Genomic DNA, 20,091 nt, shown 5'->3' with positions numbered 1-20,091 from the left:
ATTTATTTTTCTTTCTGTATTATCATCTATTGCATTGTACAACTGCACTGCTGATAAGTTAATAAATTTCACGACACATGCCAGTGATGATAAACTAGATTCTGAATCTGATTCTGAAGGTCATATCATCCAGAACACAGCAGAAAGTTAAACGTCATGTTAGTGATTTCTGTTCAATGAAAGCAAGTCATATGGATTCTGAAGATTAAAATGAACACCTATTCTTGTTGTTAGATAATGAGATGAGTAACCAATTCACCATTCAAAACATTCACTCCTTACACGACTGGAATACAATGGCTGTAGTCTGTACCATCAACTAAATGCACTACATGTATTCTGAACTCCCTTTCCACTGGCACATCACCACCACCTGCAGATGTCCTGAACTCAACTCCCACTGGCACATCACCACCACCTGCAGATGTCCTGAACTCACTTCCCACTGGCACATCTCCACCACCTGCAGATGTCCTGAACTCAACTCCCACTGGCACATCACCACCACCTGCAGATGTCCTGAACTCAACTCCCACTGGCACATCTCCACCACCTGCAGATGTCCTGAACTCAACTCCCACTGGCACATCACCACCACCTGCAGATGTCCTGAACTCAACTCCCACTGGCACATCACCACCACCTGCAGATGTCCTGAACTCAACTCCCACTGGCACATCTCCACCCACCTGCAGATGTTCTGAACTCACTTCCCACTGGCACATCTCCACCATCTACAGATGTCCTGAACTCCTTTCCACTGGCACATTTCCACCACCTGCAGATGTCCTGAACTCAACTCCCACTGGCACATCTCCACCACCAGCTGCAGATGTCCTGAACTCAACTCCCACTGGCACATCACCACCACCTGCAGATGTCCTGAACTCACTTCCCACTGGCACATCTCCACCACCTGCAGATGTCCTGAACTCAACTCCCACTGGCACATCACCACCAGCTGCAGATGTCCTGAACTCCTTTCCACTGGCACATTTCCACCACCTGCAGATGTCCTGAACTCAACTCCCACTGGCACATCTCCACCACCAGCTGCAGATGTCCTGAACTCAACTCCCACTGGCACATCACCACCACCTGCAGATGTCCTGAACTCACTTCCCACTGGCACATCACCACCACCTGCAGATGTCCTGAACTTACTTCCCACTGGCACATCACCACCACCTGCAGATGTCCTGAACTTACTTCCCACTGGCACATCACCACCAGCTGCAGATGTCCTGAACTCACTTCCCACTGGTACATCTCCACCACCAGCTGCAGATGTCCTGAACGCAACTCCCCGCTGGCACATCTCCACCCACCTGCAGATGTCTTGAATTCCTTCCCACTGGCACATCTCCACCACCTGCAGATGTCTTGAATTCCTTCCCACTGGCACATCACCACCAGCTGCAGATGTCTTGAACTCCTTTCCCTGGCACATCACCACCAGCTGCAGATGTCCTGAACTCCTTCCCACTGGCACATCACAAGCCCCTACAGATGTTCTGAACTCACTTTCCACTGGCACATCACAAGCCCCTGCTCTGCAAAAGTCACAATTGTTTTAGAATAAGGCCCGCCATCAATTATTCCGGGCTGGTTAGGTTACGGACAATGAACAACAGCTTTGCCAAAATTATACAGATAATGAAAAGCTAGTAAGTAATAATTGCTTATAAAAAGCCAGTGAGAGAAAAGGTGACTTAACATGTTGAGAATTACCAGGAACAAAGTTCAGGCCACATCCACGAGAAGAGAAACAGAGACCGACAGAGCAGCTGAATCTGAGTATTTCCAGCACCTTCTGTTGTTATTTCAAACTTACAGCATCGGCAGATTTTGCTTTGATTTTCAAAGCATAAGGTTCCTCTTTGGATTTGCTGTGAGCTAAAGGGAAGGATCTGGTAAGCTGAGCACTCTGTGCTTGCATTGCCACAAATCACTTTCAGTTCAAAGTACAAAAAAAAAGTTCAAAGTAAGAGAGTTTATTATCATTGTACTTGTATGTTGCCATATGCTACCTTGAGATTAATTTTCTTGCAGCCATTACTGGGAAATACTGAATTTACAGAAACACTATACATAAACGTACATACACACAGTACTGTGAAAAAGTTTTAGGAACATATATATAGCTAGGGTGCCTAAGACTTGCACAGTACTGTAGTAATTATAGGTATACCACTGTACTGCTGCCGCAAAAGAAAACAAGTTTCATGACATATATAGGTCTCTATTGTGAACTGAGAGTGGGAAGGGGGCAAGGAGAGGGTAATCATGGCTGGGAAAAAGGAAAGGGAGAGGGGAGGGAGCGGGAAGCACCAGAGAGACATTCTGTAATGATCAATAAACCAATTTCTTGGAATGACCTTGCTTGGTGTTTCAGGGATGGGTGTGTCTGCACACGTGTCTCCCCACCCCTAGCAGTCCTTCTCTGCCACCACTCCCACATCTCTCCCATGATGCTCCACCATCACTATTCCCAACATCCTTTGCTCCCACCAGATTTGCAAACTCGCTCTCTGCTCTACGTTGACAAACGCAATACTGTGCTAAAGTCTTTGGCACCTTAGCTATATATATGTGCCTGAGACTTTTACATCGTACTGCAGTTTACCAGTTTACAATCTATTCAACATATAAAGCATCACTTGTACAATAATCGTAAAAAAAAGCACATTTCTGTTACAACTAAACATCTTAACTTCTAGGATTTACTGGTACTTGCTTCTATACAGAAAGCAGTGGTCTGAGGTTCTCAGCACATAATGGTGCTCCGTAATAGCTTCAGCACTGAGGAAAAAATGGAACATGTAAACTTGATACTGGCCCAGTAACTCCCTTCTAAAGTTGCTATAAATAATTTGGATTATTCAGAATAAATGAATTTGGAATATGGTAGGAAGGAAGGGAATTGTTTGTACATCATATTGCCTTTGACTTTGTCACAGAATAGCTGAACATTATTTCAGACGAGTTCTGTTCATTGCTGGCAATTTATCTGGGAATCCTGATGCTAAAAATAATGCCTATGTTTGTTGTTGAGCAACAAGATCTTTCTCTTATCCAAATCTAGAAAGTAAGCCCACTGACTGAGATGGTCTGGAGCAGGCAGTGAGGCCCTACATGCCCCAAGGGTCTTTCATGATTTAACACAGACACATGGGCTATAGCCAAGGCACAAGCTGCTCCAATTAAACTCCTAAGGAAAACTTAGAGTGGGAGCTATGCCCCAGATACATAGAAGTATTAAATACCATTAACAATGAAGTAAAGCATTTCTTAAATCATTCAAGTTTCAGGGTACATTTATTATCAAAGTATGTAAGCAGTATACAACTCTGAGAAGGGGATGGTGCATAACGGCGACTCCTTTGTTTGCATCTTCTGAACCAGCTCTATTTCTTTCTTTAATATCTCTATATTTCCCTTACAGGGGTCTTTTGAAGACCTTGACCTGGAGTTACAAGCTGACTTTGGTTCCTTGCAGGAATGGAACCCACTCTCGGGGTCTCACGTCTGGCCACATTTCGATATACTGAAGACTAGTGTGCCTTCAGAGTTTCGGTATTTTGTGGCTCTAGAGGCCAGCAATGCCTCTGCAAGAATCTGGTGTGCCGTGGGAATACACGAAAGATGGAAAGCAGCGAGCTGGCTGCTGGCTGTGTGCCCAGAGACCCGAGTTCTTTGGGCACAGAGCTTTGGAAAAGCAACGCAACAGACTTTTAACATTGTAAATCAACGAGTTGTTTGTTATGTCTCCTCTCTCACTATGAAATGGGGACACCTCTTTTTCCCTTATTAGGGAGAGAGGGAGCCTGTGTTATGTCGAATTACCGGGTGAACGAGTAGTCTTTGGGGTATTTTATTGATTATTTGCTGCACGCTTGAGTGCTCGGTGGGGGTGGGGGGGGGCGCCAATACTTTATTTGATGGTGGGGGAGGAGGTGCCGTTGCTTTGCTGCTGCTTATGCATGTGAGGGGGGAGCTGTGGGGGGGTACTTTGGGGTTCTAACATTTAACTCTCATTCAATCTTTGGAGCACTCCTCTGTTTTCGTGGATGGTTTTGCGAAGAAAAAGAATTTCAGGATGTATATTGTATTCATTTCTCTGACATTAAATGTACCTTTGAAACCTTTGAAATTTGTCTTCTCCAGACAGCCATGAAACAGAAACTCATGGTAGCCATTCAAAGAAAAACAGCAACTCTCCCCATGCACAAAAAAAAACAAATCACACAAATGGCAATAAGAGCATCAAACCTAACCACACACGCAAAAAACAACAAATCGTGAAAATGGCAACAAGGACATCAAACCCCCACCACAACAAAAGGCAAAATCAAGCAAACGACAACAAGAACATCAGCCTCCCCAAGCGCAAAAAACATATCGTACAAACAGCAAAAAGAACACCAAACTCCCCTCGTGCAAAAAATTAAATAAATTGCACAAATGGCACCAAGAAAAAAATGGGCAAAAACACAGAATATAAAAACATAAAACTGAAAGAGTGCAGTTGAACTACAGTCCATAGCCGAATCCATAAATCACATTATGGATTTAAATTCAAAGATATTAACACCGTTTTGAAATAAAATATCGTAATCAACAGACAATCTCCTGTGTCCATAATGAAATACTATGTCAAGAAAAGTGAAGTTTTTATTAATTTATATGCACTTTTCACATAAATTCCCTGGGAACAAGTTTCATTCCATACGTCAAATTTTTGGGCAGTAATTTCAGAATTCTGAAAGGATGGATTTCAGTATTCCTGATGCTATAATACTTGCAAATACTTATGAACATTATGGCAAACACACAATAAAAAATAATTGCAACTTACCTTTGCCTACCTTGTCTTCAGTGTAACTGAACTGAACGGGCTCATGAATCCTGGACAAGTCCCAGTCAAGGGGCAGATATGACTGGCACTCAGCCGTTAATCATGGCAGCAATTGCAGGCTGCCCCCGGCACATCCTCAGACTGTGTTAGCTGTTGACACAAACAATACATTTCACTGGATGTACATGTGACAAGTAAAGCAAATCTTTAACAAAGTACTTCTTATTTAATAAAATAATTGAACCAGGAGATGTAGAAGTTGACAATTGAGTTAGATTAAATACCATGTTTCAATATTAATTTTGCATTCAGATCAAAAGCGACATTAGACTTTCACAACTTTGCATTGAGACAGAACCTGGCCATAGAAAATTTTCAGTATTTTGTTTCCTCTTCTCTCAACTTTATGACTTTAAGAAAAAGTTATTCCCTATTTGCCTTATGAGAATAGGCTGAGTGAACTTGGCCTTTTCTCCTTGGAGCGACGGAGGATAAGAGGTGACCTGATAGTGTATAAGATGATGAGAGGTATTGATCAAGTGGATAGCCAAAGACCTTATCCCAGGGTTGAAATGGATAATACGAGAGGGCATGATTTTAAGGTGCTTGGAGGTAGGTACAAAGGCGATGTCAGAGGTAAGTTTTTCACACAGAGAGTGGTGGGTGTGTGGGATGCACTGCCAGCAACACTGGTAGAGGTGGACACAATAGGGTCTTTTAAGAACCTCTTAGATAGGAACATGAGCTTAGAAAAATGGAGAGCTATGCAGTAGGGTAATTCTAGGCAGCTTCTAGAGAGGGTTACATGGTTGACACAACATTGTGGGCTGAAGGGCCTGTAATGTGCTGTAGAACTGGTGGTAGACCTGAGGAGAGTTAAGGTACCGGTGACCCCTGTTTCCATCCAGGGGGTCAGAATGGACATGGTGGAGGATTACAAGTACCTGGGGATACGAATTGACAATAAACTGGACTGGTCAAAGAACACCGAGGCTGTCTACAAGAAGGGTCAGAGCCGTCTCTATTTCCTGACGAGACTGAGGTCCTTTAACATCTGCCGGACGATGCTGAGGATGTTCTACGAGTCTGTGATGGTCAGTGCTATCATGTTTGCTGTTGTGTGCTGGGGCAGCAGGCTGAGAGTAGCAGACACCAACAGAATCAACAAACTCATTCGTAAGGCCAGTGATGTTGTGGGGATGGAACTGGACTCTCTGACGGTGGTGTCTGAAAAGAGGATGCTGTCCAAGTTGCATGCCATCTTGGTCAATGTCTCCCATCCACTACATAATGTACTGGTTGGGCACAGGAGTACATTCAGCCAGAGACTCATTCCACCGAGATGCAGCACAGAGCGTCATAGGAAGTCATTCCTGCCTGTGGCCATCAAACTTTACAACTCCTCCTTGGAGGGTCAGACACCCTGAGCCAATAGGCTGGCCCTGGACTTATTTCATAATTTACTGCCATAATTTACATATTACTATTTAACTATTTATGGTTCTATTATTATTTATTATTTATGGTGCAACTGTAACGAAAATCAATTTCTCCCGGGATCAATAAAGTATGACTATGACTACGACTATGCTAGATTTTCTGTATTTCTATGTTTCTATCATCCTGCCTGGCTTCTGTTACTTCAAATGCTTTCTTCTTCCTTACTCAGAAAAGTCATACCATAGGGCAGAACCTTCAATGCTCAATATGGTAATTTTATATATTAATATATGCTCACCTTTGTGGGATAAAAATTAATCTTTATCATGTCCTTTTAGACCTAATTGGCTAGCATTAAAAATATATACTGAGTTATCGAAGATGAGTGGCTGTGATTGTTTGACCACAAATCTGATGTACTCGAGCTTCAGGCTGAGATCTCATTAATCTGATTTCTACGACCACACAGCTCTGACTGCTGCACCCCATAGCCTGTCTACATGCTCACAGTGCTCCCTTTTGTGAACAGCTGATACCAGTTGAAGCCAGAGACTCTGACTGCAGCTGTGCCAAGTATCTCTGAGTGGTAGCATATTTCGGCTTCATTATGTGGCCTGTGTCATCCCACAGGTTTCAGGAGCCCGCTCTGTGCCATGGCTAACCACAGGTGAAACCGAGAACTGCAGATTTGCAAAACGAGTATAAAGGGTGAAGTCTCGATGACATGCAGACATGCCTTTTAAAAGTATAGTGACATTCTCCCATTTCCTCTTCATTCCACAATCTCTTGCAGTTCAGAGGCTGGAGACTTCATATACTGAGACACCATTTTGAACCCTTCCACCACCCATAACTCAGGCCAGATAGGCGGTAACACCCATGTGGGCTAGAGGCAGCTGAGCAACTAGACTGTGATGAAGGTGGCATACCAGCATTTTTCTCCATTAACTTCGCACAGTGGTACATCATTGGTCTGCCCACAGCCCTTTAGTCTGAGCTAGATCCTAACAGTGAGGGCAGAACTGTGCTCTGACACACCCATCGCCCCTCAGCTCATCATTAGTTTCTGCACTCCTGTCAACCACAGGAGGGGCATGATGCAGAACCGTATCAATATAAACACAGGAAATTCTGCAGACGCTACGCCACATATAGTACTGTGCAAAGGTCTTAGGCACATATACATAGCTCGGGTGCCTAAAACCTTTGTACAGTGCTGTAGTAATTTTATGTATGGCACTATACTGCTGCCTCAAAAATAAACAAATTTCATGATGTGTGAGTGATGATAAACCTGGTGTTGATATGGGTCTCTACTGTGGACTGAGAGTGGGAAGGGGCAGGGAGAGGGGGTTAAAGGTAGAGAAAAGGGAGCGGGAAGCACCAGAGAGACATTCTATGATGATCAATAAACCAATTGCTTGGAATCAAATTACCTTTTCTGGTGTCTCAGGGCTGGGTGTGTCTGCACCAACAGCACCCTCCAACCATGGCGTGTTTGCACAGTCCTGTAAACAAGATGCTGAAGGAACTCAGCACGTCAACCGGCATCCATAGAAATGAACCGATGGTCGATGTTTCAGGCTGAGACCCTTCTTGAGGACTTATCAACATACTTCCTGTTTCCTGAGAGTATAAAGTATTCTGTGATTCATGCCACAGCAATAGAATGGCCTCATATAGGTCAGGTCCAGGTCCAGGGACTGACCAACTGGGAAGACAAACCACTAGCCACTTTTGTCATCGTTGACAGTGCTTCTATGCATAATAATTGTACGTAGAACATTGACCATTTCAGTTCACCTTTGTCACAGAACCTCTTGCAATGTATAAGTTGTAGAGGATGTAAGGATGCAAAATCGCTTGACCTCATATTTCCATACAACATGGAAGGGTACCATCCAGCCCACTGAATCCATACCAGCTCCCAGAACAATTCCATTCCTCCACTTCCCATTTCCTAAACTCTATTATCTCCCCTATGCCTATTAACATCTCCCTGGATCTTTGCCATCCATCTATGCTTACACATAAGGACAAATGAATGTAGCCAAATTTAACCTGGAGAGCATAGCTGGGTGTTCCTGTTCTAGGCAACAGCAGGTTAGTAGCTACTGTTGAAGAAACCTTGGTAAGATACAGCAGTAAGTTTGAAGAGGCCATACTCTTCAATCACCAGGTGAAGAGTGAATGGAAGTGGAGGTCAGTCTGAGAGATGACTATAGGAGGAAACTGGGGTGCCATGATGAAACTCACCCTGTCACAGTGAGAATGTACAAACGCAGACAAAACCAAAGGTCAGAATTGGTGAGACAGTTGCATTTTTTGCATCATCACCATGCAGCCTCACCACTTCCCCTTGAATATAACACCACTCACTAGCCTAAGGCTAGGGACAGTTGGGCCGCAAGACAAGGATGACAGTGGTACATTATCACATTATCATCAGTCCAGTGACGCAGCTCAACTGTGGCAGGAGGGAGCTACTGGACAGGATTTGTACTGAGTCATCGGGTACATGGTAGCAAAGGCAGGGGCAAAGGATTGCCCTGGAACTTGCTTCCCATTGGTCAAGGTTGCACACAAGTTCTGTTGCAGAGGGTCCAGACAAAGACTTTGACAGGATAGCTTCTAGGCAAAGGCTGAGGGCCTTCCGTTCCTCATTACATTAATTGCACTGCCTGGTAATCTGCATGTAATGTTCAGGGTCTTGGGGGCAATAATGGAGGATTTGCCATTTCTACCCTGCACAAGAGAACTTCAGACTGATGCCAAATGATGAACCAGGCAGAGGTGTCTTGGTAGTTGCTGTTAAAGCAGTCTTGGCAAGCTTCAGCAGTAAATTTGGAGAAACCACATACTTCAGTCACCTTGTGATGAGTGGAGGGAAGTGAAGGTCATTCTGAGAGATGGATTACCCAATCTGCTTTCCCCTGAGTAAGACATATACATAAAATATAGAACAGTACCGCAAAAAGCAGGCCCTTTAGCCCTCAGTGCTCTGCCGAATTATTGATGCTACTGGTGTCTAATTCATTCTCTCTGCAGACGGTCCATCTCCCTCCATTCTATACATAGCCATGTGCCTATCTACGAAATTCTTAAATGCCTTTATCATATCCGCCTCCACCACTACCTCTAGCAGCACATTCCAGCCACTCATCAATCTCTGTGTGAAAAACCTGCGGTGAACATTTCCTTTCAATTACCCCTCTCACCTTGCCCACTGTTATTAAGCACTTCAACCCTGTGAAAAAGTACTGGCTCTCTACTCCACTAATGTCTCTCATACTTTTATTAACTTCAATCATAGCTTCCCTCAGACCCTGCTTCTCCAGAGAGAACAATTTAGTTTGCCAACCTCTCCTTATAGCAGACGCCCTGTAATTCAGGGCATCCAGAAAAATTACACCTGCATCCTCAACATCTTTCCTATAATGGAGTGACCAGAAATGAATGCAATGCTCCAGATACAGCATAACCAGAATTTTATAAAGCTGAAACCAATCTTCCTGAGTCTTCATAAAGTTCATCCGCATCGGTATTGGTAAAGTTTTGGTAAGTCTAGAGTTCAGAGTTCAAAGTGCATTTATTAGCAAGCTATGTATGCTAAATGAATCTCCTTATAGGCTGCTACAAAACACAATAGAACCCATTCAAGAAAAGAAGGCCATCAAACACCCAATGTGCAGAAAAAAAACAAATTGTGCAAGCAATAAAAATACAAAAATAACTTTCAGAACTGAAGTTCACGAAAGTGATTCCACGGCCATGAAGCCAGTCGTGGCCAATCCAGGAAGCTATTAGTTGGCTCAGTTCAGCAGAGAGGAGAGCAAACCTCGCAGGCAATGAGCTGAATACCAGGCTGTCCCTCGCCACAGTCCCGACACCTGCCCGGCCCTTAAGTTGGCCAAACAGCAAGTCGTTCCCTGCTTGGATACCCAGGTCCTGAAATTTCAATACGCTCCCGGGCTGGTGATCCTCCACCTCAGTTCAGCAGATACCTGACCTTTCCAATTCAGCCTGGCTCTTAAATCAGTAAACCTCAAGTTGTTCCTTGCTCTTGGGCTGAGGCCCCATGCCTCGACTCTGCCTTCACCTTGGTTCTGCCACTTTGAGTTGAGACACGTTGCAAAATATAAACAGTCCATGAGCTCTTCGTGGGGCCAGAGCATCTATGTTCTTGTTACAGTTAAGTTACTGGGCATTGGATGCAGATATTACAGGATGACAGAAAGTCAGTGATGGGATGCAGCAACAGTCTTTTATGCATGGACTGTTGCATGCAGACCCATAGCTGGGTTGGTGGAGCAACAGCTTATATTCCATCTGGGTAGCCTCCAACTTGATGGCATGAATATTGATTCCTCAAACTTCCGGTAATGATCGTTATCATCTCCTTTGATTCAGCCAACAACAGTGGTGTCATCAGCAAACTTAAATATGACATTGGAGATGTACTTAGCCACACAGAAATAAGTATAAAGCTATAAGTCATATTCTTCTTCTTCACTATATTTTTCTTTTCATTCTCCCATTTTGCCTTCTTCCATGAGACTGACTATCAATATCATAAAGTTGCTAAAATTTCCAATGTTCTGCCATGCTGCGGAGTACTGGGAAGTACATTTTTTCCACACAGAACGTGGTGGTTATCTGTAATAAGCAGCCAGAAGAGCTAGTAGAGCCAGATACAATTACAATGTTTAAAAGGCATTTTGGACAGGTAGTTAGATAGGAAGGGCCAAGAGGTTTATATGCTTAACACAGGGAAATGAGATTAGTTTATATAGAATAGCTTTCTGGTTGGCATAAATAAGGTAAGCTGACAGGGCCCATTTCTGTGCTGTACAAGTCTGATTCTATAATCAATGGCTACCAGCAGGCAACTGCATCCCAATGGTAGCAATAAACAGGGGCTGTCACAACTGCTTAATGCTAATCAGAAGGTGTTTGAGAAGGAAATAGATAAACAGATCAAAGACTTGTCCAAAAGCTATTCCAGATGCCAGAAGTTCAAATGCACCCCCACAGGCAGCGTTACACCCATGGGAGTGGCTGTCATCACCATGGCAAGGGGTACATATTGACTTTGCAGTGCCTCTCATGAGCTTCTTGTCTGTGATTGCTGTGGATACTCATTTGAAGTGGCTGGAGGTTATGCCAATGAAGCAAAGACTCTCTCCAGTCAGAGAACTACCTTCACCAGGGCAGCTTACCGGAACAAATTGTGAATGACAATGGACCACAATACACGGCAGGAGAATTCCGACTGTTCATGAAGAAAAAAGGCATCAGACATTTCAAGTGAGCTCCTTATCACATTGCAATGAATGGGTTAGCTGACAGGTTTATCCAAACTTTCAAGAAGTCCATTAAAGCAATGGACACGGAGGACATTTCTCTACAGCAAAAGGTGGACAATTTCTTTTCTGTATATCGGAACTCATTCACGGCGGCAATTCAAACAGCTGCATTGCTGTTCATGAGCAGGAATCTGAGATCTCACACAGACCTCCTGAAACCAGATCTATAGAGGGAAGTACAGAATAAACAGTTCAGCCAGTTGCCAACTGAAGCAGCAAGGAGCTTCAAGATTGGACAGGAAGTCCTAGTGTGTGATTACTGAGAAGACAAGTGGTTAGCTGCAAGAACTGGATCACTGATGTACACAGTAGATGTTGGAGATCAGACATGGGAGACGGCATGTGGACTAGATACTGGGTGCTCAACCAAAGAACACACCTGAGTCGACTGCATCCAACAAGACAGACATATTACAGTCACCGGATTTACTTCTCAGTGATGATGTCACTGACAGCAACGTGACACCAGAAACCGAAAGCGTTGTCGTAGACAAGACACCTATGAACCCTGCCACTCCACAGGCCCAGAGGCATGCAAAGAACATTATCGTTGACAAGACACCTGCCAAACCTGATGCTGCTCCACGGGTCTAGAGATGCTACCCTGAAAGAAACAGAGCACCACCCAAAAGACTGAAACTTTACAACTGTGAAGTTAGTTGTGGACTGTTATTGTAAAAGCATGTCTGTTTGGAATATGGGTTTATGAAACGGAAGTTGAATGTTTTGTAGATGTGCAGTTTTATATTGCATTAATCTAAAGGGGGAGGAAGTGTAATATATGGATCTATTTCTTTTAGAGCAATGACCCCCCCCCCGCACTAAATATTGATCTGTTGTCTGTGCAACGCTATTGTCTAGGCATGCACATTGTTTTCTCTCTCTCTCTCTGTGCAATGTGAATACACCAGTTAAAGCCATCTCCTGCCTGTGTGCTTTTATTTAATACATATGAAATTGTGCACAGACACAACACTCTGCTCATTCAACTACCTGTCCAGGTACCTTCTAAATGCTGATGTTGTTCCTGCCTCCACCGTCTGCCGGTTCATTCCAGATACCAACTACTCTTTGTGTGAAAATTTGATCACTCAGATCCCCTTATTCTTAACCATCCCATTTGCCCTTCATTGTACAATCTCTTGTGATGTACTGTAAAAGTTAAAGATGTGAGATTTGGAACAGTTCCAATGATATACTGTATATTCTATCCATAATTAGCTCACAATAGAACTAGTCAAGGAAGCTGTGTCTGAAAACCTACAATAAACAAAAAATATTTTGGGATTATTATTCGAGTGCACAGATCTTGCACCACAGGGTTTGCAGGCACATTTGCTGCAGCGGTCTTCCAGGAATCTTCCAAGTATAACTTCAGAACTTTGCCTCACGCTCCACATTGAGTGGTTGAGAAGTAACACAAGGTTCATTCCTGCCAACTTCGCCTCTCCTCTCACCACTGCTAACCACCAACACCACCCACATCCCAGCACCCCAAATTCCTCCCAGAGGCACAGATGTGTTGAACGCAACACAGTGAGTGGAATCATGAAGAAGGGACAACAGCAGTCCTACTTGGTGAGGAGTTTGAGGTAACTTGGTATGTCACTGAAAGCTCTTGCAAATGTTTACAGATGCATGCTGGAGAGCATTCTGACTGCATGCATTACAAATGTTTCTATGCATGGGATTGCAAGAGGCTGCAGAAGGTTGCAGATACAGCCATCTCCTTCACAGGCACAGCCCTCCTTACCATCAAGGACTTCTTCAAGAGCTGCTACCTTAAGAAGTTTGGGACTAGAGAAAATTTTGTCAGACAAACATTTATTTTAAAATCAACATGAAACTGTTGTCAGGTGCATAACTCTAAGCTGGTATATTAACACTAGTAGCACAGAAGTGAAGCAGGAAGTACCATATAAATCATACTGGTTCCAGTAAGCCTGCACATCAGTGAGAAAACTATCACCTTCCTGAATGCAAATACTTAAAATTTTATTCCTGCAAATGGTTGCAGACTTCGACAAATTTTCAAATATTACTCCTGTTTATAAACAATGGTCAGACCTTGGCAAGAGCTATCTGGACATTAGGAAATACTTAATTTTTATTGACAGTTCATCCTCTGGGCTATTTAAACAGTGAAGAGAATAGTTCAGTGAGATCTGTTTGTAATCATAAAAACATTATAGATACATTGCTCCTCCTGAACAAGCTGGAACGGGCTGAAAGTCAGTATCACCTGACAAGATGCAACTGCAATACAATACAAATTACAGGCAACAGGCAGAGATGCACATAGCTGTATGGTGGAATGAATCTGGTTTGGCTAATTGCATCAGAAGTGAGTGCATTAGATTACATGGGCATCCACTGGAAACAGCTGCAATCTGACTTCCAAAGTTCAAAGTTAAAAAATTAAATATATTATCAAAGTACATACACGTCACCAAATACTTCTTTGAGATGCATTTTCTTGTGAGTATTCACAATAGAACGAAGTAATATACACAAAATAGACTGACAATCAATGTGCACAAGAAGACAAATTATGCAAATACAAAACAAACACAAATAACAATAATAATAATATTAGTATTTGGGATATCAACAGGCAAAGGATCATAATGTGATAAAGGGAAAAATTTCAACAGAGTCTTACTTCAGTCATTGGTAAGTTGATGGAGAAAGATCCTGAGATGCAGGATTTATGAACGTTTGGAGAGGCATAATATGATTAGGAATAGTCAGCATGGCTTTGTCCAGAACAGGTCGTGCCTTACGAGCCTGATTGAATTTTCTGAGGATGTGACTAAACACATTGAAGAAGGTTGAGTAGTAGATGTAGTGTATATGGATTTCAGCAAGGCATTTGATGAGGTACCCCAGGCCAGGCATATTGAGAAAGTAAAAAGGCAAGGGATCCCAGGGCAGATTGCTTTGTGGATCCAGAACTGGCTTGCCCACTGAAGGCAAAAAGTGGTTGTAAATGGGTCATATTCTGCATGGATGTCGGTGACCAGTGGTGCCCCTCAGGAATCTATCCTGGGACCTCTTCTGTTCGTGATTTTTATAAATGACCTGGATGAGGAAGTGGAGGGGTGGGTTAGTAAATTTGCTGATGACACAAAGCTTGGGGGTGTTGTGGATAGTGTGGAGGGCTGTCAGAGGTTACAGCAGGACATTGATAGGATGCAAAACTGGGCTGAGAAGTAGCAGATGGAGTTCAACCCAGATAAGTGTAAGGTGATTCATTTGGTAGGTCAAATATGATGACAGAATATAGCATTAATAGTAAGACTCTTGGCAGTGTGGAGGATCAGAGGGATCTTGGGGTTCGAGTCCATAGGACACTCAAAACTGCTGCTCAGGTTGACCCTGTGGTTAAGAAAACATACGGTGTATTGGCCTTCATCAATCGTGGAATTGCGTTCAAGATATACAACTATATAGGACCCTAGTCAGATCCCACTTGGAGTACTGTGCTCAGTTCTGGTCGTCTCACTACAGGAAGGATGTGGAAACTATAGAAAGGGTGCAAAGGAGATTTACAAGGATGTTGCCTGGGTTGGGGAGCATGCCTTATGAGAATAGGTTGAGTGAACTTGACCTTTTCTCCTTGGAGCGACGGAGGATGAGAGGTGATCTGATAGAGGTGTATAAGATGATGAGAGGCATTGATTGTGGCTTTTTCCCAGGGCTGAAATGGCTAACATGAGAAGACACAAGTTTTAAAGTGCTTGGAAATAGGTACAGAGGAGATGTCAGGGGTAAGATATTTTATATAAGTGCATGGAATGGGCTGCCAGCGATGGGCTGCCAGCGATGGTCGTGGAGGCGGATATGATAGAGTCTTTTAAAAGACTCTTGGATAGGTACGTGGAGCTTAGAAAAAATAGGGGACTATGGGTAACCCCAGGTAATTTCTAAAGTATGTACTTGTTCGACACAGCATTATGGGTTGAAGGGCCTGTATTGTGCTGTAGGTTTTCTATGTTTCTATGTAACTTACTTCAAGGCTTAAGAAAATCTGCCAAACAGAGCTCAATAGTAAAAATATAATGAAGGCAATAAATACTTTCGCTATACCCATATTAACATATTCTTTTGGCATGATTATCTTGTTCTGAAAATGATCTGGAAAATTTACAAAGGAAATTAAGAAATGAAATTACAAATTTCAGAAAACACTTTGATTAACACTACACAGGACAGATGGAGGACAAGGAATAACAGACATAAAGTATTTACTCAACAGTCAGATTAAACTTCTAAGGACATATTTTTTTTATTCACGAAAACACAGTTCAGCACTCCATGTAAATATATGCAATTCTGATAAGGGGTACACACCACAAAACTTAAATGAAAGCACAACCCAGAAAACTGAAGAAATTATCACTACAGAGGAAAAGTTAACCAATGGAAGAGCATGACCGTCCATGGAAGACATCCCCAGGATCTGAGCAGACTAGATGTCGACAAGGAAGCGTCGAATGCTGGCTCAGAGTTGGCGACCTCTTCCCAGTAACAGGGAGGTTCGAGCAACACATGCAAAATGCTGGAGAACTCAGCAGGCCAGGAAGCATCTGTGGAAAAGAGTATAGTCGACATTTCGGGCCGAAACCCTCCAGCAGGATTGGAGAAAAAAAGGCTGAGGAGTAGACCTGAAAGGGGGGGGGGGGGGAAGAGAAACACTAGGTGATAGGTGGAACTTGGAGGGAGAGGGATGAAGCAAAAAGCTAGGGACTTGATTGGTGAAGGAGGCAGAGGGCCATGGAAGAAAGAAACAAAGGAGGGTGGTGAGGAGCACCAGAGGGAGGCAATGGGTTGGCAAGGAGGTAACATGAGAGAGAGAAAAGGGGATGGGAAATGTTGAACGAGGTCGGAGGAGGCATTACTGGAAGTTTGAGAACATCAATTTCTAGATATAATACCACAGGACAAATATGCAAGAATGACTTGCCAACATCGAGAGTGCCAACTTACCATAGGGATTGATACATCAAGTCCTAGTAGCTCTACTACTTACTAGATTTAGCCATTCCAAACACACACAACATACAGAAATCAATAACTGAAAAATACCAGAAAAATGCTGAATTAAAAGAGGAAATTGAAATACAATGGAACATGAACAGAGTATGCGATGTCCGAATAGTAATATCTACAACTAGACTAGTCAGTGCATTCTCATAGAGTCTGATATTAAATGCTTGGTTGAAGGTCTAAACATCCTAACAGGGACAAAGCAGGGTTGCATTTGAAGAACTCACAAGGAATGCATAAAGTGATTCAAGAACCACTGAAGTTATTGAATTATGGTAAGAAAATACACAGAGTAGATTTATGAGCTCTCTACAGGTTTTCATACTTCATGCTTCATAAGATATGCTCATTTACTCATGTTCCACTTCTGAATCAGTACCTTTGAGTTATTTGTTTCACTTATTAACTTTTCCAGAAGGGAGCACCAGTTTTGTCCATCTCTAATTTTCTTTGCTAAAGTAGGATGAGTAACCTTCTTGAACCCTCTTGGGGAGGAAGTTATAGGACTTGGACCAAGAAGCAATGAAGGACTGGCATCCAAGTCAGGACGCTGTCCGACTTGGAGAGGAAGCTATAGGTGTGCTTTCTTTGTGGTGGAGGTCATGAATTTGTCATCCAGGCAAGTTGAAAGTATGCCATTACACTTCTGACACAAGCCATGTAGACATAGGTATACCTTGGGATATCGCAGGACACTTAGACTCTGACTTACTCTTATAATTGTGGTTTATAGGCAGTGGCCACTTTATTAGGTACACCTGTACACCAATGCAAATATCTACTCAACCAATCACGTGGCAGCAACACTATGCGTAAAAGCATGCAAGCATGGTCATGAGGTTCAGATGATGTTTAGTCCAGACATCAGAGTGGGGAAGAAATGTGATCTAGGTGACTTTGACCATGGAATGATCAATTGATGCCATACGGGGTGGTTTCAGTATCTCAGAAACTGCTGACCTCCTGGGATTTTCAGGAAGAACAGTCTTTAGAGTTTACAGAGAGTAGTGTGAAAAACAAAAAACAGCATCCAGTGAGCAGCAGTTCGGTGGGTGAAAACATTGCGCACAATGAGAGAGAACGGCAAAATTGGTTCAAGCTGACAGCAAGGTGACACTCACTTGCAATTTAGAAGTGACATGCAGAAGTGCACCTCTGAACACACAACATGTCAGACCTTGGAGTGGATGAGCTACAGCAGCAGAAGACCACAAACATATGTACACTCAGTGGCCATTTCACCAGGTACCTCCTGCAATAATGACAGGCCACTGAGTGGTTCATCCAGGTTAATGGTAACTTCCAGGGTGTTCATGTTCATGGTCCAAGGGACAGCAGTAATACGGCCTTTGAATGCCAAGGAGAGCTCATGAAGGATAGGTGGCTGGATTCTGTTTTGTTGAGATGGCCATTGCCTGGAATGTTTGTTGTGCGAATGTATTGCCATTGATGAGATCCTTTGTGAACGCTGTCCAAGTGTTAATGTATGAAGACTTGGAATGCTTTATTTGCTGAGAAGTGAACATGGAAATTAAAAATTTTGCTCAACAGCAAACATCCAGTTTCTGCCCTCATAAAGGAGGGGAGGACATTGAGGAAGCGACTACAGATGATATTTTGAAGATTAATGATTACCTTGCTTTGTCACAGTTACATCAAAACATTCAGTGAAGTGTGTCATTTGCATCAAATCAAATCAGCATGGATTGGGCTGGGGAAGCCCACAAATACCACCATTCTTCTGGGACAGTACCAACACAGCATTCCCACAGTTCACCAACCCTAACCACATGCCTTCAGAATGTGGGAGGAAACTGGAGCACTTGGAATAAACCCTCACAGCCATGGGGAGAATGACAGTGGCAGGAATCAAACTCCCATCAGTGATCACTGGTGCTCTAAAATGACTAGGATAACTACTATGCTACCTTGCTGCCCAATGACTGATGCCAGGATACCTTCCTGAGCAACTCCTGCGATGATTGACCTCTGAGATAATGATAACCCATAGGTGTGTCTTCCTAGATATTGACGCTGAGGTTCAGTGATGGTAACACCACTGAATAGAAAGCATAGACATTGATATTTTCTCTTATTGGTGATCAGCAATAGTCTGCTTTGGTTGAACCACATAAGACACCACAGCCATGAAACCTCACCAGCACCTCTACTTCCTCAAAAGGTTAAAGAAATGCAGCATGTCACCTTTAACCCTCACAAATGCACCATAGAAAATATCTAATCTGCATGTATAACAGCTTGATATAGCAACTGTTCTGCACATGACCACAAAATATTGCAGAGAATTGTGGACACAGCTCAACACATCCCTAAAACCAGCCATCCCTCCATGAAACCTGTCTACACTTCTCACTGACTTGGTAAAACAGCCAACATAATCAAAGAAAGAGCTCTTTCTTCAGTTAGTCCTGATGAAGGGTCTTGGCCTGAAACGTCGACTGTACCTCTTCCTAGAGATGCTGCCTGGCCTGCTGCGTTCACCACCAACTTTGATGTGTGTTGCTTGAATTTCCAGCATCTGCAGAATTCCTGGTGTTAACATAATCAAAGACCACAACCAGCCTTGACACTCCCTCTTCTCCCCCACCCACTGGATGGACGATACAAAAGCATGAAAGTACATACCACTTAAGTCAAGGACAGCTTCTATCCCACTGTTATAAAACTACTGACAAGATGTTTACCTAGAGTGACCTTGCATTTACTGTCTACCTGCTCAGCACTTTCTCTGTAACTGTAACACTCTATTCTGCATTCTGTTACTGTTTTACTTTGTACTACTCAATGCACTGTTGTAATGATTTGACCCATATGGATAGTATGCAAGACATTTTACACTGTACCTCGGTACATATGTCAGTAGTAAATCAATTTATCAATCTTATTAATCCTTATACAAACGTTGCCTTGTTCTAGTTCAAGATAAGAAAAGCCTATGACCCATTTAGTTCATCTCCAATTATTCTTGCGATTATACATTGCACTAATAATAGTCTTGTTAACTAAACTGTACCTTCAATAGAATTACTCCAGCATTTCAATGTACATCAACATCAGCCTGTTACCATGAAAGTTTCTACTACAATGTCATCAGCTGGATCTTTGTCTCCTTGACATGCACAAGTGTTTGGTCTTCTGAAAGTTCTAAAAATAGTAAACAGGAGGGAAAGGCAAAACTGCTCTTGAACCTGCTCCTCCTTTCTACAAGATTGTGTCTCTCTTTTACATCAGCTGCAGTTATCTACTCTTTCACCTCAATACATGAAAAGCTACTGCCCTGACCTCTAACTATATTCACAGACTGAACATTCCCACTCCATTCAAAATTCAGTGTTCAAAGTTCAAAGTAAATTCATC

General features: G+C 42.9%; 1 protein-coding gene across 1 annotated transcript in view; it reads right to left on the bottom strand.

Moving 5' to 3' along the window:
• chst15 (carbohydrate (N-acetylgalactosamine 4-sulfate 6-O) sulfotransferase 15) overlaps positions 1 to 19,806 on the bottom strand; it is a 214,197-nt gene extending 194,391 nt beyond the window's left edge. The window contains exons 1-2 of the mRNA XM_063071865.1: positions 19,748 to 19,806; positions 4,859 to 5,008 (exon numbers count right to left, since the gene is read on the bottom strand). The gene's annotated coding sequence lies outside the window, so the exon portion shown is untranslated. The remainder of the gene's footprint in view (positions 1 to 4,858; positions 5,009 to 19,747) is intronic.
• Between the last annotated feature and the right edge of the window lie 285 nt (positions 19,807 to 20,091).

The sequence above is a fragment of the Mobula hypostoma genome, chromosome 19 (genome assembly GCF_963921235.1).
Source record: "Mobula hypostoma chromosome 19, sMobHyp1.1, whole genome shotgun sequence".
NCBI classification, from domain to species: domain Eukaryota; kingdom Metazoa; phylum Chordata; class Chondrichthyes; order Myliobatiformes; family Myliobatidae; genus Mobula; species Mobula hypostoma.
This window is presented reverse-complemented; position numbering and strand designations above follow the sequence as displayed.